At 46.9% G+C, this 24,509-nt stretch overlaps 2 protein-coding genes across 6 annotated transcripts in view; one reads left to right on the forward strand and one right to left on the reverse strand.

The window, feature by feature from the left end:
* B3GNT5 (UDP-GlcNAc:betaGal beta-1,3-N-acetylglucosaminyltransferase 5) overlaps positions 1-24,177 on the reverse strand; it is a 125,000-nt gene extending 100,823 nt beyond the window's left edge. Inside the window, exon 1 of the mRNA XM_063916349.1 lies at positions 23,687-24,177. The gene's annotated coding sequence lies outside the window, so the exon portion shown is untranslated. The remainder of the gene's footprint in view (positions 1-23,686) is intronic.
* MCF2L2 (MCF.2 cell line derived transforming sequence-like 2) overlaps positions 1-24,509 on the forward strand; it is a 1,017,734-nt gene that overhangs the window by 594,553 nt on the left and 398,672 nt on the right. The gene's annotated exons all lie outside the window — the stretch shown is intronic.

The raw sequence follows: 24,509 nt of genomic DNA on the forward strand, positions 1-24,509 counted from the left end.
CCACAAAGCCCTGCACCCATCAGTGACCGGAGTATGTGGTGTGCCTGGGGAGCAATGGCGCACAGCTGCAGTGCTGTGCGCTACCTTAATGAAGACCGAAGTCTTCTGCCGCCGATTTCCAGGAACGTCTTCTTGCTTCTGGCTCTGCTAGGGGGACGGCGGCGCGGCTCCGGGACCGGACGACCGAGGCTGGGCCTGTGTTCGATCCCTCTGGAGCTAATGGTGTCCAGTAGCCTAGAAGCCCAAGCTAGCTGCAAGCAGGTAGGTTCGCTTCTCTCCCCCCTAGGTCCCTCGTAGCAGTGAGTCTGTTGCCAGCAGATCTCACTGAAAATAAAAAACCTAAATATTACTTTCTTTCTAAGAGCTCAGGAGAGCCCCTAGTGTGCATCCAGCTCGGCCGGGCACAAAATTCTAACAGAGGTCTGGAGGAGGGTCATAGAGGGAGGAGCCAGTGCACACCAGGTAGTCCTAAAGCTTTCTTTAGTTGTGCCCAGTCTCCTGCGGAGCCGCTATTCCCCATGGTCCTTACGGAGTTCCCAGCATCCACTTAGGACGTTAGAGAAAGCAAGAGGTGACTTTTCCCCCTTCACATGAGTTAAAGGAGTTATGTGAAAGAGCGTGGGATTCCCCAGATAAGAAAGTCCTGATTTCCAAAAGGTTACTTATGGCGTACCCTTTCCCGCCAGAGGACAGGGTGCGCTGGGAATCCTCCCCTAGGGTAGATAAAGCTCTGACACGCTTATCTAAGAAGGTGGCCCTGCCGTCGCAGGATACGGCCACCCTAAAGGATCCTGCAGATAGAAAGCAGGAAAGTATCCTGAAATCTGTTTATACACATTCAGGGACTCTACTGAGGCCGGCAATTGCGTCGGCGTGGATGTGTAGTGCTGTAGCAGCGTGGACAGATAATCTGTCTGAGGAAATGGATACCTTAGACAGGGATACCATTATGCTGACCCTGGGGCATATAAAAGACACTGTCCTATATATGAGTGATGCCCAGAGGGACATTTGCCTACTGGGCTCTAGAATTAATGCAATGTCAGTTTCTGCCAGGAGGGTCCTGTGGACTCGGCAGTGGACAGGTGATGCCGACTCCAAAAAACACATGGAGGTGTTACCTTACAAGGGTGAGGAATAGTTTGGGGACGGTCTCTCGGACCTGGTTTCCACAGCTACTGCTGGGAAGTCAAACTTTTAGCCATATATTCCCTCACAACCGAAGAAAGCACCGTATTACCAAATGCAGTCCTTTCGCGTACAAAGAAGCAAGAAGGTCAGAGGTGCTTCCTTTTTTGCTAGAGGGAGGGGCTGAGGAAAAAAGCTGCACCTTACAGCTAGTTCCCAGGAACAGAAGTCCTCCCGGCTTCCACTAAATCTACCGCATGACGCAGGGGCTCCACGGGTGGAGCCAGGAGCGGTGGGGGCGCGTCTCCGACATTTCAGCCACCAGTGGGTTCGCTCACAGGTGGATCCCTGGGCTATACAGATTGCGTCTCAGGGATACAAGCTGGAATTCGAGGTGATGCCCCCTCAACGTTACCTACAATCGGCCCTGCCAGCTTCCCCCATAGAAAGGGAAGTAGTGGTAGCGGCAATTCACAAGCTATTTCTCCAGCAGGTGGTGGTAAAGGTTCCCCTTCAACAGGGGAAGGGATACTATTCCACAATGTTTGTGGTACCAAAACCGGACGGTTCGGTCAGACCTATATTAAATTTAAAGTCCCTGAACATTTATCTGAAAAGATTCAAGTTCAAAATTGAATCGCTCAGAGCGGTCATTGCAAGCCTGGACATCAAGGATGCTTACTTGCATGTCCCCATTTATCCGCCTCATCAGGAGTACCTCAGATTTGTGGTACAGGACTGTCATTACCAATTCCAGACGTTGCCGTTTGGTCTGTCCACGGCACCGAGAATATTTACCAAGGTAATGGCAGAAATGATGGTGATCCTGAGAAAGCAAGGAGTCACAGTTATCCCATACTTGGACGATCTCCTCATAAAGGCGAGGTCGAGGGAGCAGTTGCAGATCAGCGTAGCGCACTCACAGGAAGTGTTGCAACAGCATGGCTGGATTCTGAATATCCCAAAGTCGCAGCTGATTCCTACGACGTGTCTGCCCTTTCTGGGCATGATTCTGGACACAGACCAGAAGAAGGTGTTTCTCCCGACGGAGAAGGCTCAAGAGCTTGTGACTCTAGTCAGAGACCTCTTAAAACTGAAACAGGTGTCGGTGCATCACTGCACACGAGTCCTGGGAAAGATGGTGGCATCGTACGAAGCCATTCCCTTCGGCAGGTTCCATGAGAGGATCTTTCAATGGGATCTGTTGGACAAATGGTCCGGATCGCATCTTCAGATGCATCGGCTGATCACCCTGTCCCCCAGGGCCAGGGTGTCTCTTCTGTGGTGGCTACAGAGTGCTCACCTTCTCGAGGGCCGCATATTCGGCATACAGGACTGGGTCCTGGTGACCACGGATGCGAGCCTCCGAAGGTGGGGGGCAGTCACTCAGGGAAGAAACTTCCAAGGGTTGTGGTCAAGTCAGGAAACTTGTCTACACATAAATATCCTGGAACTAAGGGTCATATTCAACGCCCTGAGTCAAGCGGAGCCCCTGCTTCGCAACCAACCGGTGCTGATTCAGTCAGACAACATCACCGCGGTGGCTCATGTAAACCGCCAGGGCGGCACAAGAAGCAGAGTCGCGATGGCGGAAGCCACCAGGATTCTTCGGTGGGCGGAGAATCACGTACAAGCACTGTCAGCAGTGTTCATTCCGGGAGTGGACAACTGGGAAGCAGACTTCCTCAGCAGGCACGACCTCCACCTGGGAGAGTGGGGACTTCATCAAGAAGTCTTCTTTCAGATTACAAATCGATGGGAACTGCCACAGGTAGACATGATGGCGTCCCGTCTCAACAAAAAGCTGCAACGGTATTGCGCCAGGTCAAGAGACCCTCAGGCGATAGCTGTGGACGCCCTGGTAACACCGTGGGTGTTCCAGTCGGTCTATGTGTTCCCTCCTCTTCCTCTCATACCCAGGGTACTGAGAATCGTAAGAAGAAGAGGAGTGAGAACAATACTCATTGTTCCGGATTGGCCAAGAAGACCTTGGTACCCGGAATTGCAAGAAATGCTCACAGAGGACCCATGGCCTCTACCTCTCAGACAGGACCTGTTGCAACAGGGGCCCTGCCTGTTCCAAGACTTACCGCGGCTGCGTTTGACGGCATGGCGGTTGAACGCCGGATCCTAGCGGAAAAAGGCATTCCGGAGGAAGGTATTCCTACGCTGATAAAGGCTAGGAAGGACGTGACAGCAAAGCATTATCACCGCATATGGCGAAAATATGTTGCTTGGTGTGAGGCCAGGAAGGCCCCTACAGAGTAATTCCAACTGGGCAGATTTCTGCATTTTCTACAGTCTGGAGTGACTATGGGCTTGAAGTTGGGATCCATAAAGGTCCAGATTTCGGCCCTATCCATTTTCTTTCAAAAGGAACTGGCGTCTCTTCCTGAAGTTCAGACGTTTGTTAAGGGAGTGCTGCATATTCAGCCCCCTTTTGTGCCACCAGTGGCACCTTGGGATCTCAACGTGGTGTTGGGTTTCCTAAAATCCCACTGGTTTGAACCACTTCAGACCGTGGAGCTGAAGTATCTCACGTGGAAGGTGGTCATGCTATTGGCATTAGCTTCGGCTAGGCGTGTGTCAGAATTGGCAGCTTTGTCATGTAAAAGCCCCTATCTGGTTTTTCATATGGACAGGGCAGAATTGCGGACTCGTCCCCAATTTCTGCCAAAGGTGGTGTCATCTTTTCATTTGAACCAACCTATTGTAGTGCCTGCGGCTACTCGTGACTTGGAGGATTCCAGGTTACTAGATGTAGTCCGGGCTTTGAAGATTTATGTAGCCCGAACGGCTGGAGTCCGGAAAACTGACTCGCTGTTTATCCTATATGCCCCCAACAAGTTGGGAGCTCCTGCTTCAAAGCAAACCGTTGCCCGCTGGATCTGTAACACGATTCAGCAGGCTCATTCTGCGGCTGGATTGCCGCATCCAAAATCAGTGAAAGCCCATTCCACAAGGAAGGTGGGCTCTTCTTGGGCTGCTGCCCGAGGGGTCTCGGCATTACAGCTTTGCCGAGCTGCTACTTGGTCGGGTTCAAACACATTTGCAAAATTCTACAAGTTTGATACCCTGGCTGAGGAGGACCTTGAGTTTGCCCATTCGGTGCTGCAGAGTCATCCGCACTCTCCCGCCCGTTTGGGAGCTTTGGTATAATCCCCATGGTCCTTACGGAGTCCCCAGCATCCACTAGGACGTCAGAGAAAATAAGATTTTACTTACCGGTAAATCTATTTCTCGTAGTCCGTAGTGGATGCTGGGCGCCCGTCCCAAGTGCGGACTTTCTGCAATACGTGTATATAGTTATTGCTTAATAATGGGTTATGTTATGTTGGCATCCATTGTTGATGCCCTGTTGTTGTTCATACTGTTGACTGGATAAGTGTATCACAAGTTATACGGTGTGATTGGTGTGGCTGGTATGAGTCTTACCCGAGATTCCAAAATCCTTTCCTTATAATGTCTGCTCTTCCGGGCACAGTTTCCTTAACTGAGGTCTGGAGGAGGGGCATAGAGGGAGGAGCCAGTGCACACCAGAAAGTACTAAATCTTTCTTTAGAGTGCCCAGTCTCCTGCGGAGCCCGCTATTCCCCATGGTCCTTACGGAGTCCCCAGCATCCACTACGGACTACGAGAAATAGATTTACCGGTAAGTAAAATCTTATTTTTACTTGCAAGCTCTCCATTCTCCACACAGAGGCATAAATTCAACTATACATCGGTCCCTTAGTTCCCAAATGCAAACAAAGGGCCTGATTCAAGTCTGCGCAATGTTTCCATTTACGGGAGTTTTCGAAGTCAGGAATTAGTACACAACATCACGCAGAATTGAATCGGGCCCAAAGCAGCACAACTTTAAGTTTTTTAGGATTCATACAGCTCTACCCAAAAACTTTAGTAAAACAATAAATACTGTCACACAGTACACACCTGAGCCTGCATGACAAAGGATTAATAACAAAACTGGTCTTGGTCTATACCACACCCTCATTATTAATCATAACTAACACTGCCCACCACAAAGCTTGGATTCCAAATCAAATGAGTTTCTTAAAATAAAAATTCAATACAAAAGGGTGAAAAAAGGTCAGTGTGCGTAATTCAAATCGGTCCATGTTCCAGGGATAACATTTGTTAATGTGGATCTGTTCAATTCTTAGCTTGATCCAGCAGCAGATGTAACAAATCCTTATTTAAACATGTCTCCAGGACCCCCACTCTGCTGTGAGATTACTAAAAGTGTTTTGCATCTGCTGTTTTTATTTTTTTATTACGCTAAACATACAGTTTTATTAAAAAAAAAAAATCTTAAAGATAAAAAGGAGCGGGTTGCAGTAACACCAAAAATGCAGTCAAATCTCCACCTCATTCCCCCGAGAGGGATCCAATAAGATCCCTCCTAGTGTCCCCCACAGCTCGTGCATTCGCAAGCAGACGGCCATGAAGGTGCAGAAGGACTCCTGGGTCATAAACCTGGAAGCCTCCACATCACAAAGGACAACTGTTATCGGAAGTTGTCCTCTGCTTATATCAACATGCATATGCCGATGCGCAAGGTATCCTGCCCATAGTATCTTTACTAGATCACAGAGTCATAATACAATACATATCACTTAAGCTGGATACACACTATAAACTATCTGTCCAATCTTTCTAGTTGGAAGGAAAATCCAGTAATGTATAGGAGCAAATTACAGTCAACCATTTGCTCTCAAACACTGGAAAAAACAGACAAAAATGGCCATTCAGACAATTTGGTTAAATTCATTTGATTTAACCAAATGACCATTTCTGTCAATTTTCTGGCGATTGGGAGCAAATGGTTGATTGTCATTTGCTCTCAATACTGTACATTACCAGATTTTTGCTCTAACTAGAAAGATTGTCCAGCTTTAGTATGCAAGCCATTACATTGGATACATGATCATTCACACCAGCAAATCGCCACTGTACACTTCTGCTATCCAGAATGTGGTGCAATATGAAAGTGTGAAACTTAAGCTATGTATTTCTGCTTTGGTAACTTGTTACTGTTTTCTGTGTTTACCCAGTCAACTAGAAGTTATAGGAATGATCTTTTATTTATACAGGCACCAAAAAGTGTGTGCAGTGTTGTGTACACTATGTGGTACCTGATAAATAAAACCAATAGTGATTCCAATAGCTTCTATTTGACATATCTGATGTATCAACTTTTCAAAGTAATACAATGGACATGTCAAACATAAAATTATGACAATACTGTTGTGACATATGCATGGTCTGTATGAACCATAAGTGATCACAGTATCGGGCTTATGCAGAGCTAGCAGCATAATGTCCAAAAGTTACTTTAAAAAAAGAAAAGAAAAAAAAAAAAGGATGTCAAAACACATATAGTACACTTAGAAAGGGATGCAGTCAAAATGCCGGCGGTTGGGATCCCGGCTTTCAGAAGCCCGACACCAGAGTCCTGACAGCCAGCATTATGCCGACAGATGGCATCCTGACACCCGCCTCTAATTCCCACTCGGTTGGTGGGTCCACGCTGCCAACCGAGTTGGAAGAGAACCTGTGGCGACTGAAGCTTGACACCGAGCCCGCAGCTTGGCGAGCCTGCAAGGGGACTCACTGCCGGTATTCCGACAGGCGGGATGCCACTGTTGGTATAGGGACAGCCGGCATCCGATCTGCTGGTATAGCATACTGGACCCCTTAGAAATAATATATAGGCATAGCAAAGGGCTATGGGGAAAGTTAATTGTTTTATCTCAAAGCAAATGTTTGTGCTGCTTTGCACAAGTTCTCATCACATATCGTAGATGTTGGGCTAAATGTAATAGCCTGCGAGTTGCCAGATGTGTGGGACTTTGTGCGAGTCTGCCTTTTTTTTTTTTAAAGCAGCAATCATTTACAAGGCAAGTTTGGTTTGGTTTTAAAAAAACAAAAAACCTGTCAGACTCGTCCCACACCTCCAGCAACTCGCAGACTATTACATTTAGCCCGGTGTGCCCAAAATGAAAAGGATTAGTCCTGTAAAGCGGCTGCTCCCGTCTAAAGAGACAGTTAAGGTGCCCAAAAGCCAAGTGCTATATTATGGTGATAGATAAAATAGGTGGGTGAGCTCTGGCGCACTAAATATGGTCAGCCCAATCAAATCCCCCAATACTATGTTATGGTGCCTGAAAGCCCTACTTTGGTCAGATACTGTGCCTTGTTAAAGTATTCACCCCCCTTGGCTTTTTACCTATTTTGTTACATTACAACCTGTAATTACATTTTTTTTTTAATCTGAATTTTATGTGATGGATATGCACAAAATAGTTTGAGTTGTTGAAATGAAATGAGAAAATTGTATCTACAAAAGATTTTTTATAAATAAAATTCTGAAAATTGGCATGTGCATATGTATTCACCCCCTTTGCTTTGAAGCCCCTCATAAGTTCTGGTGCAACCAATTACCTTCAGAAGTCACATAATTAGTGAAATGAAGTCTACCTGTGTGCAATCTAAATGATATATCACGCCCAATCTCCTGGCTAAAATGATCCCTGTTATCATGCATATCGCGCCCATAGTAATCAGGTTTAGCCGTGTAAATGGTTGGGTGCCTCACTACTCCAAGGGTAGCAAGCTGAAATAATGATACCATGCCCCCGAGGGCAGAAACAGAATGGGTGTGGAAAGGGGGTGAAAAGAATTGAATCCCGCCATAAGTGTCACATGATCTGTCAGTATAAACACATTTTCTGTAAGGCCCCAGAAGCTGCAACACCACTAGCAAGAGGCATCACACCATGAAGACCAAGAAGCTCACCAAACAAGTCAGGGACTGAGTTGTTGAGAAGTACAAGTCAGGGTTGGGCTATAAAAAAAAATATCCAAATCTTTGATGATCACCCGGAGCACCATTAAATCCATCATCTTCAAATGGAAAGAACATGGTACCACAACAAACCTGCCAAGAGAGGGCCAGCCACCAAAACTCACAGACTGGGCAAGGAGGGCATTAATCAGAGAGGCAGCACAGAGACCAAAGGTAACCCTGAAGGAGCTGCAGAGTTCCACAGCAGAGACTGGTGTATCTGCGCATGTTACCACAATAAGCCGTACACTCCATAGAGCTGGGCTTTATGGAAGAGTGGCCAAAAAAAAAAGCCATTACTTAGTGTTCAAAATAAGAGGCACGTTTTGAGTTTGCCAAAAGGCATGTAGACGACTCCCCAAATGTATGGAGGAAGGTGCTCTGGTCAGATGAGACTAAAATTGAACTTTTTGGCCACCAGGGAAAACACTATGTCTGGCGCAAACCCAACACATCCCATCACCCCAAGAACACCATCCCCACAGTGAAACATGGTGGTGGCAGCATCATGCTGCGGGATGTTTTTCAGCAGCAGGGACTGGGAAACTGTTTCAAGTCGAGGGAAAAATGGATGCTAAATACAGGGATATTCTTGAGCAAAACCTGTTTCAATCTTCCTGTGGTTTGACACTGGGACAGAGGTTCAACTTCCAGCTGGACAATGACCCGAAGCATACTGCTAAAGCAACACTCGAGTGGTTTAAGGGGAAACATTTAAATGTGATGGAATGGCCTTGTCAAAGCCCAGATCTCAATCCAATTGAGATTCTGTGGTCAGACTTAAATATTGCTGTTCACAAGCGGAAACCATCCAACATAAAGGAGCTCGAGCAGTGGCAAGCTCATAGTGACTTATCCAAAGCGACTTGCAGCTGTAATTGCCACAAAAAGTGGCTCTACAAAGTACTGACTTTAGGAGGTGAATAATTATGCACTGTTCTGTTATTTTGTCCTTTTTGTTATTTGCTTCACAATAAAAAAATATCACCTTCAAAGTTGTAGGCATGTTCTGTGAATGAAATGATGCAAACCTTCAAACAATCCATTTTAAATTCCAGGTTGTGAGGCAACAAAACATGAAAAATGCAAAAGGGGGGTGAATACTTTAGCAAGGCACTTTATGTCCTTGCACCTTAGGAGGGCGCGAGCAGAAATTGGTGATAAGTGATGGACACCCACAGAACAATTAAATAGCTCCTGTCACTTTATCTAGTCTTTAAAGTGCATTTATGTGGTAGTAATATTTATGGATATAGCAGTTGTGCAGGGTTTCCATATAATGCCCTGGTGGTGGCACCCCTTCCATGACTCAATCTGCATTTTTAACCCAGAAGGTGTTAGTAACAAGCACAACAGCAAAACTGCAGGATACTCTGCTGAAATTTGAGGTGGGTTCCTTTGACTATTCCCAACAAGACTTAATGCCCTGCACAATAGGGCGAGAAGGGGCAGCGCCATAACTACCTGTGTGCCAGGTGTGCCTGGCACACAGCGCAGTTGCCCTGGGGGCGCAACGGCCAGCGGCTTGTAATGAGTCAAATTGACTCATTACAAGCCGCCTCTGCTGTGTGCGCCGCGCTAAAGCCGGAGGCAGGGGAGGAGAGCAGCAGCGGCGGAGGGAGGGGGACTGGAGCCGCAGCAGCGCTATGTAATTGGTAGTGGCACCGCTGCAGCCCTCCCCTCTCCTTATGCATTGGCTGCCCGGCGCTGCTGTGAATGCTGGGATGCACTTCCCTCATCCCAGCATTCACAGCGGCGGCCAGCCAATGCGGAAGAAGAGGGGACTGCTGCAGCAGCGCCTCTACCAATTACATAGCGCTGCTGCGGTCTAAGTACCCCTCCCTCCTTCTCCCCTGCGGCTGCCTGGGATCTGCCAGCACGAGGAGCCTGACTGCCAGCGGAGAGAGATGGTAAGTATCTCTCTCTCTCTCTCTATAATTATATATATATATATATATATATATATATATATATATATATATATATATATACATACATACATACATACACATACATACATACATACACACACACACAGCAGGAAATAACGAGGCGGCACTCGGAGTCTTGAAAAACAGCAAACCATGTAATAGTGCAAATCAACGTTTCGGGGTTACCCCCTTCATCAGGATTAGTGCAGTGTGACAAACAATGTGTTTAAATACCACTTACCCCCTCTCTGGAACATCCCCTCTGGCCGGTGCCGCTGGCCGCGCCGTCCCGGTCTTCAGACTGACGTCATCCGCGTCTCACAGGAAGTGACGCGACGGCGCCGGGAGGCGCGTCCATGGCAACCAGCCTAACAGTCATACAACAATACATAACTGTCAGTGAATCAATGCCGTGAACAACATGAAATCAGACACGGCTTTGTGCAAAAAACATCTTTGTCAGCTGCCATATATTACTTAGTGCATTGATGGTTTCATAAATATCTCCTTCGCATGGGCTTCACCTGCTCCGTGTCTCCCATAAAATATGTGGGCCCGGATATAGATTTCTTTATAGCATTATTGAATTTCACTTTAACCCATAATTTTTTTAGTTTTGATGGGCAATTTTATAGGCAGCTAACGGGGTGTGCCATGGGATCTTCCGTGGCACCCTCGTTCGCGAATGCGTTCATGTGGGAGGTAGAGCGTAACCTTTTTTTCATTGACAATAGGATCTCTAGTCGACTATTTCTTTATTATAGATATATAGACGACCTGCTCTTGATGTGGCATGGAGAGGTGGGTGACTTGGAAAATATTGTCTTGGAGCATAACAACACAGACAGCCCAGTGAAGTTAACCATGAGCAGTAGCTGTAGTGAAATTTGCTTCCTAGACCTTAAGATTAAAATCGGAGAAGGCCAGCTGGTGACGTGTCTGTTTAAAAAACCAACTGACAGGAACACCATCCTGAGGTATGACAGTTGTCATCCAGCTTCCACGGTGAGAAGTGTGCCTTACTCTCAATTTCTGAGAGTGTGCAAAAGTAACAGCTGCACACAACAGAGGGATAGGCAACTTGATGAGATGGAGCTTAGTCTGAGAGCTAGAGGCTACCCACGACAATTACTGGCACAAGCCAGAGTGAAAGCAGTAAAAATGAATAGAGAGGAATGCCTGAAACCCAAAAATGATAAAAAACTGGTGGGTGCAATTCCCTGGGCTTGTGAATTTGATGTTCATAGCAATCAGGTCCGCAAGGAAATAAAGAAACTATGGCCCCTGGTAGCCACTGATCCGGAATTGCCGATGTTTCGCCAACAACGGATCATGCCCAGTTATGTCAGGGGCCGGATCATCAAAGACATGGTAGTGAAAACCGATATGGCTACGTTTAAGGTAACACCGGAGCATTTTTTGAAACGCAAAAATGGTTGTTTCAAGTGCACGGGATGCACAACGTGCTCCCACATGTCTGTGGGGGACCACATTGTGCACCCGTGCTCAGGCAAGAAGTTTACCATCAGATGGCCCTTGACGTGCACCACCAGATTTGTGGTTTACGCGATTATTTGCCCTTGTGGCAGGTATTATATCGGAAAAACCGAGTGTCAGTTTAAAATAAGGATGGCACAGCACAGGTTAGCCATAAGAAATGCCCTTGCTTCAGGCAAAGGGGATCAACCGGTTGCTAAACATTTTCTTGAATACAGGCACACTATGGCAACTTTTAAACACAGAATCATTGACCATGTGCCAGAGTCTTTGAGAGGAGGTGATAGGGGTAGAAAACTCCTACAGCTAGAATCAATGTGGATCCACAGGTTAAACACCCTTAGACCTGCAGGCCTAAATGATAATCTCGGCTTGATTAATTTTATTTAACTACATGGACAGCCAGTGATGTAAAGGGAGATTAATTTTGACCTGATTAGGCTTGATTAATATATAATGGAATAAACTGCATAGGTAGGTCTGGATGGGTTAGATTGGCAGCATATCCCCCCAGTATATATAGGGGGTGAGTGCAGCCAAAACCAAAAAGATTTAAATGCGAATGTCAGGGAGGTGAAGACCAGTGTTATTTTCATTCCCATTTTTATTTATGGTTTAACATTTTTAGTTTATTTTTATTATTTTTCATTGTTATTTTTCGTGTCATACTTACTCTTGGTTTTAGAAGGTATGCGGACACAGGTAGACTTAGGAGTGGGGTCACTTTGACACCTCAGAGGGGTTTTAGCGTTTTATAATGGTATTTGACTTTTAATGTTTGGATTTTATGGGAGACACGGAGCAGGTGAAGCCCATGCGAAGGAGATATTTATGAAACCATCAATGCACTAAGTAATATATGGCAGCTGACAAAGATGTTTTTTGCACAAAGCCGTGTCTGATTTCATGTTGTTCACGGCATTGATTCACTGACAGTTATGTATTGTTGTATGACTGTTAGGCTGGTTGCCATGGACGCGCCTCCCGGCGCCGTCGCGTCACTTCCTGTGAGACGCGGATGACGTCAGTCTGAAGACCGGGACGGCGCGGCCAGCGGCACCGGCCAGAGGGGATGTTCCAGAGAGGGGGTAAGTGGTATTTAAACACATTGTTTGTCACACTGCACTAATCCTGATGAAGGGGGTAACCCCGAAACATTGATTTGCACTATTACATGGTTTGCTGTTTTTCAAGACTCCGAGTGCCGCCTCGTTATTTCCTGCTGTTTGTATACCAGGGGTTGTGCCCCGGGAGGAGGGCACCAGAGCAAGCCAGTCCCATAATAGGGACAGAGCCGAGTGCCGGAACAGAATTTGTGTATGTGTGTATATATATATATATATAATATATATATATATATATATTTATTCTGTCTGCCGCAGTGTGTAAAAATAAGAATTTACTCACCGGTAATTCTATTTCTCATAGTCCGTAGTGGATGCTGGGGACTCCGTAAGGACCATGGAGAATAGACGGGCTCCGCAGGAGACTGGGCACTCTAAAGAAAGATTAGGTACTATCTGGTGTGCACTGGCTCCTCCCTCTATGCCCCTCCTCCAGACCTCAGTTAGGGAAACTGTGCCCGGAAGAGCTGACATTACAAGGAAAGGATTTTGGAATCCAGGGTAAAACTCATACCAGCCACACCAATCACACCGTATAACTCGTGATAACCTTACCCAGTTAACAGTATGAACAACAACTGAGCATCACTCAACGGATGGCTCATAACAATAACCCTTTATTAAGCAATAACTATATACACGCATTGCAGAAAGTCCGCACTTGGGACGGGCGCCCAGCATCCACTACGGACTACGAGAAATAGAATTACTGGTGAGTAAATTCTTATTTTCTCTAACGTCCTAGTGGATGCTGGGGACTCCGTAAGGACCATGGGGATTATACCAAAGCTCCCAAACGGGCGGGAGAGTGCGGATGACTCTGCAGCACCGAATGAGCAAACACAAGGTCCTCCTCAGCCAGGGTATCAAACTTGTAGAACTTTGCAAAAGTGTTTGAACCCGACCAAGTAGCTGCTCGGCAAAGCTGTAAAGCCGAGACCCCTCGGGCAGCCGCCCAAGAAGAGCCCACCTTCCTTGTGGAATGGGCTTTCACTGATTTTGGATGCGGCAATCCAGCTGCAGAATGAGCCAGCTGAGTCGTGCTACAGATCCAGCGAGCAATAGTTTGCTTTGAAGCAGGAGCACCCAGCTTATTGGGTGCATACAGAATAAACAGAGTCAGTCATCCTGACTCCAGCCGTTCTGGAAACATATTTTCAAAGCCCGGACTACATCCAGCAACTTGGAGTCCTCCAAGTCCCGAGTAGCCGCAGGGACCACAATAGGTTGGTTCAAATGAAACGATGATACAGGTTGAGTATCCCTTATCCAAAATGCTTGGGACCAGAGGTATTTTGGATATCGGATTATTCCGTATTTTGGAATAATTGCATACCATAATGAGATATCAATGCGATGGGACCTAAGTCTAAGCACAGAATGCATTTATGTTTCATATACACCTTATACCCACAGTCTGAAGGCAATTTTAACCAATATTTTTAATAACTTTGTGCATTAAACAAAGTTTGTGTACATACACACAATTCATTTATGTTTCATATACACCTTATACACACAACCTGAAGGTTATTTAATACAATATTTTTAATAACTTTGTGTATTAAACAAAGTTTGTGTACATTGTTTTCTGATGGCTCAAAGGTTTCACTATCTCACTCTCACTCGAAAAATTCCGTAATTCGGAATAATCCGTATTTCGGAATATTTGGATATGGGATACTCAACCTGTACCACCTTTGGGAGAAATTGGGGACGAGTCCGCAATTCTGCCCTTTCCATATGGAAGATCAAATAAGGGCTTTTACATGACAAAGCCGCCAATTCTGATACACGCCTCGCCGATGCTAAGGCCAACAGCATGACCACTCTCCACGTGAGATACTTTAGTTCCACGGTCTTAAGTGGTTCAAACCAGTGGGATTTCAGGAAATCCAACACAACGTTAAGATCCCAAGGTGCCACTGGTGGCACAAAAGGGGGCTGAATATGCAGCACTCCCTTTACAAACGTCTGAACCTCAGGCAGTGAAGCCAGTTCTTTTTGAAAGAAAATGGATAGGGCCGAAATCTGGACCTTTATGGACCCTAATTTCAGGCCCATAGTCACACCTGACTGTAGGAAGTGCAGAAATCTGCCCAGCTGGAATTCCTCTGTAGGGGCCATCCTGGCCTCACACCAAGCAACATATCTTCGCCATATACGGTGATAATGCTTAGCTGTTACATCCTTCCTAGCTTTTATCAGCGTAGGAATCACTTTATCCAGGATGCCCTTTTCCGTTAGGATCCGGCGTTCAACCGCCATGCCGTCAAACGCAGCCGCGGTATGTCTTGGAACAGACAGGGCCCCTGTTGCAACAGGTCCTGTCTGAGAGGCAGAGGCCATGGGTCCTCTGTGATCATCTCTTGTAGTTCTGGGTACCAAGTCCTTCTTGGCCAATCCGGAATGAGGAGTATTGTTCTCACTCCTCTTTTTCTTACTATTCTCAGTACCTTGGGTATGAGAGGAAGAGGAGGGAACACATATACCGACTGGAACACCCAGGGTGTCACTAGCGCGTCCACAGCTATCGCCTGAGGGTCCCTTGACCTGGCGCAATATCTTTTTAGCTTTTTGTTGAGGCGGAACGCCATCATGTCCACCTGTGGCAGTTCCCATCGATTTGCAATCTGTGTGAAGACTTCTTGATGAAGTCCCCACTCTCCCGGGTGGAGAGCGTGTCTGCTGAGGAAGTCTGCTTCCCAGTTGTCCACTCCCGGAATGAACACTGCTGACAGTGCTTGTACGTGAATCTCCGCCCAACGAAGAATCTTTGTGGCTTCTGCCATCGCCACCCTGCTTCTTGTGCCGCCCTGGCGGTTTACATGGACGACCGCCGTGATGTTGTCTGACTGAATCAGTACTGGTTGGTCTCGAAGCAGGGGCTCCGCTTGACTCAGGGCGTTGAATATGGCCCTTAGTTCCAGAATATTTATGTGCAGACAAGTCTCCTGACTTGACCACAGCCCTTGGAAGTTTCTTCCCTGAGTGACTGCCCCCCATCCGCGGAGGCTTGCATCCGTGGTCACCAGGACCCAGTCCTGTATGCCGAACCTGCGGCCCTTGAGAAGATGAGCACTCTGCAGCCACCACAGAAGAGACACCCTGGCCCTCGGGGACAGGGTGATCAGCCGATGCATCTGAAGATGCGATCCGGACCACTTGTCCAACAGATCCCACTGAAAGATCCTCGCATGGAACCTGCCGAAGGGAATGGCTTCGTATGAGGCCACCATCTTTCCCAGGACTCGCGTGCAGTGATGCACCGACACCTGTTTTGGTTTTAGGAGGTCCCTGACCAGAGTCACTAACTCCTGGGCCTTCTCCTCCGGGAGAAACACCTTCTTCTGTTCTGTGTCCAGAATCATACCCAGGAAGGGCAGACGCGTCGTAGGAATCAGCTGCGACTTTGGAATATTCAGAATCCAGCCGTGCTGTTGCAACACTTCCTGAGAGTGTGCTACGCTGATCAACAACTGCTCCCTGGACCTCGCCCTTATGAGGAGATCGTCCAAGTACGGGATAACCGTAACTCCTTGCTTCCGAAGGAGTACCATCATTTCGGCCATTACCTTGGTAAATACTCTCGGTGCCGTGGACAGACCAAATGGCAACGTCTGGAATTGGTAATGACAGTCCTGTACCACAAACCTGAGGTACTCCTGGTGAGGTGGATAAATGGGGACATGCAAGTAAGCATCCTTGATGTCCAGAGGTACCATAAAATCCCCCTCTTCCAGGCTTGCAATGACCGCTCTGAGCGATTCCATTTTGAACTTGAATTTTTTCATATAAATGTTCAAGGATTTTAAATTCAGAATGGGTCTTACCGAACCGTCCGGTTTCGGTACCGCAAACAGTGTGGAATAGTAACCCCTTCCCTGTTGAAGGAGGGGGACCATTATTATCACTTGCTGGAGGTACAGCTTGTGAATTGCCGCAAGGACTACCTCCCTTTCCGTGGGGGAAGCTGGCAAGGCTGATTTTAGGTAACGGTGAGGGGGGAGTCACTTCGAACTCCAGCTTGTATCCCTGAGATACAATTTGTATAGCCCAAGGATCCACCTGTGAGCGAACCCACTGGTTGCTGAATTTTCGGAGACGCGCCCCCACCGCTCCTGGCTCCGCCTGTGGAGCCCCAGCGTCATGCGGTGGACTTAGTGGAAGCCGGGGAGGACTTTTGTTCCTGGGAACTAGCTGCATGGTGCAGCTTCTTTCCTCTACCCCTGCCTCTGGCAAGAAAGGATGCACCTCTGACCTTCTTGCTTCTCTGAGAACGAAAGGACTGCATTTGATAATACGGTGCTTTCTTAGGCTGTGAGGAAACCTGACGCAAGAAAGTCGACTTTCCAGCTGTCGCTGTGGACACAAGGTCCGAGAGGCCGTCCCCAAACAATTCCTCACCCTTATAAGGCAAAACCTCCATGTGTTTTTTAGAATCGGCATCCCCTGTCCATTGCCGAGTCCATAAGACCCTCCTGGCAGAAATGGACATTGCATTAATTCTAGAGCCCAGCAGGCAAATGTCCCTCTGGGCATCCCGCATATATAAGATGGCGTCTTTTATATGGCCCAGGGTTAGCAAGACAGTATCCCTGTCCAGGGCATCTATGTCCTCTGACAGAGTATCTGTCCATGCTGCTACAGCGCTACACATCCAGGCTAAAGCAATAGCTGGTCTCAGTAGAGTACCAGAGTGTGTATACACTGACTTCAAGATAGCTTCCTGCTTCCTATCCGCAGGATCCTTTAGGGCGGCCGTATCCTGAGACGGCAGGGCCACCTTCTTAGATAAGCGTGTCAGCGCCTTGTCTACCCTAGGGGCGGATTCCCAACGTAACCTGTCCGTTGGCGGGAAAGGGTACGCCAGCAGTAATTTTTTGGAAATCACCACTTTCTTATCAGGGGAACTCCACGCTTCTTCACATAACTCATTTAATTCATGCGACGGGGGAAAAGTCACTGCCTGCTTTTTCTCCCCAAACATATACACCCTCTTGTCAGGGACAGGGTTAACCTCTGAAATGTGCAATACATCTTTCATTGCAATAATCATGTAGCGGATGGCCTTGGTCATCTTAGGCTGTAATTGTGCCTCATCATCGTCGACACTGGAGTCGGACTCCGTGTCGGCATCTGTGTCAACCATCTGAGATAGTGGGCGTTTATGAGACCCTGACGGCCTCTGAGTCGCCTGGGCAGGCCCGGGTTGAGACCCCGGCTGTCCCAAGGCTGCAGCGTCATCAAACCTTTTATGCAAGGAGCTTACATTATCATTTAAGACCTTCCACATATCCATCCAATTAGGTGTCGGCCCCGACACCACATTTATCCGCACTTGCTCTGCCTCCACGTAACCCTCCTCATCAAACATGTCGACACAGCCGTACCGACACACAGCACACACACAGGGAATGCTCTGACTGAGGACAGGACCCCACAAAGGCCTTTGGGGGAAGAGAGAGAGAGTATGCCAGCACACACCACAGCGCTATATAACCCAGGGATATTCACTATAATAAGTGATTACCCAATAGCTGCCGATTTTATGTCTTTTGCGCCTAAATTTATGTGCCCCCCCACTCTTTTTTACCCTTCTTGTACCTGGATACTGCAGGGGAGAGCCTGGGGAGCGTCCTTCCAGTGGAGCTGTGAAGAGAAAATGGCGCTGGTGTGTTGAGGAAGAAGGCCCCGCCCCCTCAGCGGCGGGCTTCTGTCCCGCTTCTGTGTGAAAAAAATGGCGGGGTTTTTTACATATATACAGTGCCTGACTGTATATATGTATGTTATGCCAAAAAGGTACTTCAATTGCTGCCCAGGCCCCCCCCCCCCCCCCCCCTTCCCCGCACCCTACAGTGACCGGAGTGTGAAAGTGTGCTGGGAGCAATGGCGCACAGCTGCGGTGCTGTGCGCTACCTTAAATGAAGACAGGAGTCTTCAGCCGCCGTTTTCGCCGTCTTCAAGCTTCTGTTCTTCTGGCTCTGCGAGGGGGACGGCGGCGCGGCTCCGGGAACGGACGATCGAGGACAGATGCCTGTGTTTGAACCCTCTAGAGCTAATGGTGTCCAGTAGCCTAAGAAGCGCAACCTAGCTGTAGACAGGTAGGTTTGCTTCTCTCCCCTCAGTCCCTCGTAGCAGTGAGTCTGTTGCCAGCAGAAGCTCACTGAAAATAAAAAACCTAACAAATACTTTCTTTTACTAGCAGGCTCAGGGGAGCACACTAGGAGCACCCAGCTCTGGCCGGGCACAGATTCTAACTGGGGTCTGGAGGAGGGGCATAGAGGGAGGAGCCAGTGCACACCAGATAGTACCTAATCTTTCTTTAGAGTGCCCAGTCTCCTGCGGAGCCCGTCTATTCCCCATGGTCCTTACGGAGTCCCCAGCATCCACTAGGACGTTAGAGAAAAGGGGGACGCTGTCTGCCGTAATGTGTGAAAGGGGCTCTACCTGGAGTAGTGGCGTTACTGTGCGGCATAATTTGAATAATGGAGACTACTGTGCACCGTAGTATGAATTGGTATTATTTTGTGGCCACGCCCCTTCCCCATGAGCCACGCCTCTATATATTTTTTGTATACCTACGGCGCGCACTGCCCCATACTTGCATAGGATATAAATAACATCATTATTATTATGTTTATGGTGAGTCATTTAAGATGGGGACATCAAATAAATAATGTAAAATAAAAAATACTTTAGTTGCCATTTTAAAGGCAATATGGCAGATTAAAGCAGAGTATAATTTTCTAGGATGCAATGGATGAATAAGAGCTAGAATTTGATTGGTTGCTATGGGCAACAACATCACTTATCACTTTTAGAAGCTTTAGTAAATCTACCCAGAGTATAATTTTTACTATATTATTCCCAATAACCCATCTACCAGTTCAAAAACAAAAAACACAACTTTATATTTTAAGTTACATTGGACATTACTGTGCACTCCACATTCTTACACCCACCCGCACTGCTCCCCACACTCTCACACCCACCCGCACTGCTCTCATGAGACCAGGACATTTATCATATTCACAAATTAATGTTTTCCTGCAAATGTGTCTTTCTCTTCTTTCTTCTTACAGGGTACTTAGCCCCCACTGTGTGCTATTCCTGTAATGTGTACCTCCATTGGTTGCACACCCTGCCAGCAGTAACCTACACAGTGCGCCTCACATGGCTGCCTCGGATGGTTCCTCCATGGGCAAGGTGTGCTTCATTTGGATCTTTCCATGCAGGGTATAGCATACTCCTACACTCGTGTCAGTTTTCCCGTGAATGCATTTGGCCCTTGTATGGCTCATCTCCCACTGTGTAACCTTCGTAGTGCGCCCAACATGGCTGCCTTATCTGGTAAACTTGTGGATGGGATGAAAAATACATGGACCTGATGGTTTTATTGGAACCCTACTCTGAACCTAAGGACTCTGCAATCTCCCTGTTTTGTGTTCTCTTCTAGGGGTGGACTATTCCACCCTGGGTAATCCTACGCAGAGCGCCTAAGATGGCTGCCGCACCTGGTACCTTGTGAGGGTGGAATACACAACCCCTGGAGGTTATTACCCAAAATGCCTACACCAACCCTGCATTATGCTTTCTGTCTTTATTGTCTGTGTGTTTTATCTTTTGATGTAATACTTAAATCTTCTGTATTATGTGCATTGTTTGAGTTCTAGTTGGCGCCGCGGATGGCTGCCTCGGTGCTGCTCTGCCAAGCAGCCTTTGTGTTTAGTCCTACGTGTATAATATGTCTAATATGTTGAGTCTATTGTACAGTTGCAATGTGCAGTATCAACTCATACGTGTAATGTATGCTATGTTCTTCCCCCTTCGTATGCTATGTATTCCCCCTTCATGTTGCTGCTTGGCGATGCATTGTACCACAAAGAATTCCTAGTGTACGCGAGTACACCTGGCCAATAAAGCTGATTCTGATTCTGATTATACGTAGGTAGTAAAAGCAGTGGGAGGCTTTTAGAAGAATTACTACACTGTGGATAAAACCAGTAAAACGAGTAAGTGTGGGATAAGTAAGAGGTATGTGTGTCACCTGAGAACAAGCCACGAGTTAAAATAGATCAAAATAAAAAAATAAAAATGTATTGTTCCTTTGTAAAATGTATCTCACTTAGGGATAAAAGAAAGCAGATAATGCTCTATAAGCAAAGATAAAACTACTAGAAACTGACCCAAGAAAATTTGCAATCAAACGGTGTATCATGAACCTAACAACTGCTCACCCAATAAGATAAACTATGCATTTATAAAATATGAAATTGTTACCACTGTAGCCAGACAACATCTTGGACAATCCATAATGCTATAATTTGGCTTTCAACAATCTGTATAGTGTGGATTTAGAATGTTTTGAACATTTAATGCTTAAGGAGCATAATTTGATATTCAAAACAAACAGCCAGGAAATGGGATTACCAAATGAGTTAAATTATTCAGGTTACCTTATTATATTTCTATGCATGAGGGGTGCTAAACAGGCATTATACTAACTAGTAGTCAGGTCAAAGTCATTAATGTTTAAGTAGGCTTCTTGAAGGAAATTACGGTCTCTGTTGTTGACAACCAGGGTACACAATACTCCTAACTAATGAACAGACCAAACTGTCATTTTCCAGTATAATACATCCACAAAATTGGTTTACTTACCACATACATAGCGGCGTTAATAATGCCAGTATGTATGAAGAATTGAGATAGCAGGACTCCCAGGTTTATGACCCGGGAAGCCTTCTGCGCATGCGCAGCTGTCACCAGCAAGAGCCATGGGGGACACTTGGGGGTATCCTAATGGATCTCTTTTTGTGCACAATGTGAAAAGGAGCCCATAGGTTTTTATTAGGCAATGCCAGCCTATTGGATCTAAAGGTGTGTACACACTGTGAGATTCGGATGTAGTAGGATATGCCGGCGACCAGCATACCGGCGCCGGAATCTTGACCGCCGGCATACCGACAGAAAATGAGCCCCTTGCGGGCTCGGTGGCGCGCTACACTATCTATTCTCCCTCCAGGGGTTCGTGGACCCCCAAGAGGGAGAAAGTGTCGGTATGCCGGCTGTCGGGATTCCGGCGCCAGTATACTGTGCGCCGGGATCCCGACAGCCGGCAAACTGAAGACCACCCGTGAGATTCATCCTTGAGATTTTTACTTTATACTCAAAATCGCAAGGAAAGTTAGTGCAAATTGCCAGGTGTTAGCCAGCTTGAGATACCGATGCGCACTGCCGTGGGGTCGGTATTGCAAGGAAAAAGACTGTGCAGGCAAGTCATTCTTGACTTGATATTACACTATCTGGTACAAAGTATAGGCAACATTGGCACTTAGGGGCTAATTCAGGTTGGATCGCAACCGGAATTTTTACGATGGCCCAGTGGGCTCATGCGCAGCACCCATCCTTTCTGCGGGGGGGCTGCAGAAAAAGTGATCGCTTCTGTGACGTCACACGCAGCCGCCGTGATAAGGTGGCGCCGGGCCTCCTGCGGGCACAGCTTGCATCAAGATCTTTTACGATGAAGCAGAAATTGCAAAACAACTTCTCCTTCATCAAGAAAGGGGGGGGGGGGGGGGGGGGGGCACCAGTAGGCATGCTGGGTGGCCTTGCCCAGCGATGAGCGGCCCCCAGCATGCGATTCAAATTATAGCAAATTCTGCTGATTAGCAGAATTTGCCCCTTAGTCAAGATCAAAGATACAGATAGTCAAAATCGGTGCTTCTGGGCTCTGGGGTAGTTCAAGGGAAATTGCATAGTCAAAATCGGGCATAGACAATATCTCACCGTGTCACATTCCAGGGCTTATTGCATATGGAAAATGCAGCAAAAATTCAGAAAACTGAGGTTTTCGAAGTTTTGGCCATATTTTGCTTTTAGTACATCCTACCAATAATGAGCCCCTCAATGTAAAGACTTGGTAGCAGTTGTTGAAAGACATTTAATAAATCACCATGAGACCACAAATATTTGAAGTGTCAAGAGAGTCACAATGGAGGTTCTCAGCTGACTACTGTAGTTTCATGCTGTACTCCCCCCCCCTTCCCCCTCCCAAACTGTTAATTATTGTTCCATTTCTAATTACATCATCCACACTATCAATAAAATCTATGTTCATTTTAAAATGAATGAGGGTCGAACAGACCATTATCATGTAATGTATACAGATGTGTCCTCATACTGTACATCATGCAACGGGAGATGCCTGGCATGAGTGAGCTGACAAGTCCCGGGCAGCCCCGTGGCTGCATCTGCATGCGAAATGTTACATTACAGTGGTTTCCAGGAAAACACTGTAACTAACGTACCATTTTGTATGCAGATACAGCCGCAGTCACACACAGGCATGCTGCATATCATTTTATTCACTTTACGCTATTTGTGCGTCTTATTTGCATAGTGATGCGTTTAAGAGGGCTGTTTGTAGGAGTACACATCTGTATATTTTCTAAATGGAGAAAGGTACACCAAAGAAAAATTTAAACAATGCAGTTTAGTTATAAGTAAGGGTCAAATAAAACAAACTGTAAAAAGCATGGCTTCGGGATTTCTTTATATCAATAATCGAAGCATATACTGAAGACTGTCTGCAGAATTTGTTGTAACAGCTGTAGCAGTTATATGGAAGAGCCTAAAATGGAATGCCCGCAGGTGTGACTATGTTGCGGTCATCAATAGTTAGTAACGCGGTGCACGGGCACTGCTTGGTGGCAGGAGTGTATAGGGCGCTCCCCGTGGCTCTATAAAGTGGTTATTGGTATAACCGTTAAAATGCATGGCATCGGCGTTGCCCACACAGGGCACTGGTTGCCGCCCGCTGCCAGCACAGGGGTAAGGTAGCTGGAGAAGAGGGTGTTATAATGGCGCAGGCAATACTAAAAATGTAGATCCCCCCCTGCGCGGGTAGGGGTGTGCACATCATGCGCTATAACTACCGGTAGCGCCAGTAGCAGAGATCTGGATGTGTTATCGCCACCGTGCGCTGTGACACAATCAGGCCCCCAGTGTATGTGTGTATACACCCCGCCGTGTACCTAGTCTGAGTGCGTGTACCGCCACAGCATTATTAATACCAGCAATGAGAAGAGGAGCCGGAGAGAAAAGCACAGATGCACTATCGGGCGGAGTGTAGGGCACACGCAGCAGCCACTTACCGGAGGGAGTGCGCACCATCTCAGCCAGTGTGGATGCAGGAGAGTCAGGAGCTGCTGCTGCTGCCACACAAGCAGCAGCGCCCAACAGTGGGGGTCTAGGGACATATCCGGGCAGGGTGTTCTGCTCCTGTTCGCAGCAGCCAATCACACGGTCCCAATGATACATGCCGGGGCTGAGGTGGATGCAGACGGCAATGCGATTGGAGCGACTCGCTGATAAAGTGTTCAAAAACTTTTTTGGTTACCTTTTTTTTTTCTTTTTAGTTTAATATCGGGAACACAAGAAGTAGTGAGATGCAGGTGCGTGTGGTGTAATGGCTGAGGCGGGGTGCTAATGCACCATAGGTGTCAGCAAGTTTCCTTCTACGTTAGAAGCGTTATAAAGTGCACCAAGTGCAGTCTGTATGTATGTATTCTATGTACAAATAGCTCTCTGTCTCGATACTGTAGAACAGGCATTCCCAACCACGGTCCTCAAGGCACACCAACAGTGCAGGTTTTAGTGATATCCAGGCTGCAGCACAGATGGTTAAATCAAAATAACTGAGCTACTAATTAAGTCACCTGTGCTGAAGGCTGGATATCACTAAAACCTGCACTGTTGGTGTGCCTTGAGGACTGTGGTTGGGAATGCCTGCTGTAGAATGTAGATAGATAGACAGCCATAGATAAGTGTGTGTGTATACAAGGGTTCTCAAGGCACACTAACAGTCCAGGTTTTAAGGATAGCCATGTTTGAGATCAGGTGACTTAATTAGTACCTCATATATTTTGATTTAACCATCTATACGTCCAGCATAGATGCCACTAAAACATGGACTGT

The sequence above is a fragment of the Pseudophryne corroboree genome, chromosome 4 (genome assembly GCF_028390025.1).
Source record: "Pseudophryne corroboree isolate aPseCor3 chromosome 4, aPseCor3.hap2, whole genome shotgun sequence".
NCBI lineage: Eukaryota > Metazoa > Chordata > Amphibia > Anura > Myobatrachidae > Pseudophryne > Pseudophryne corroboree.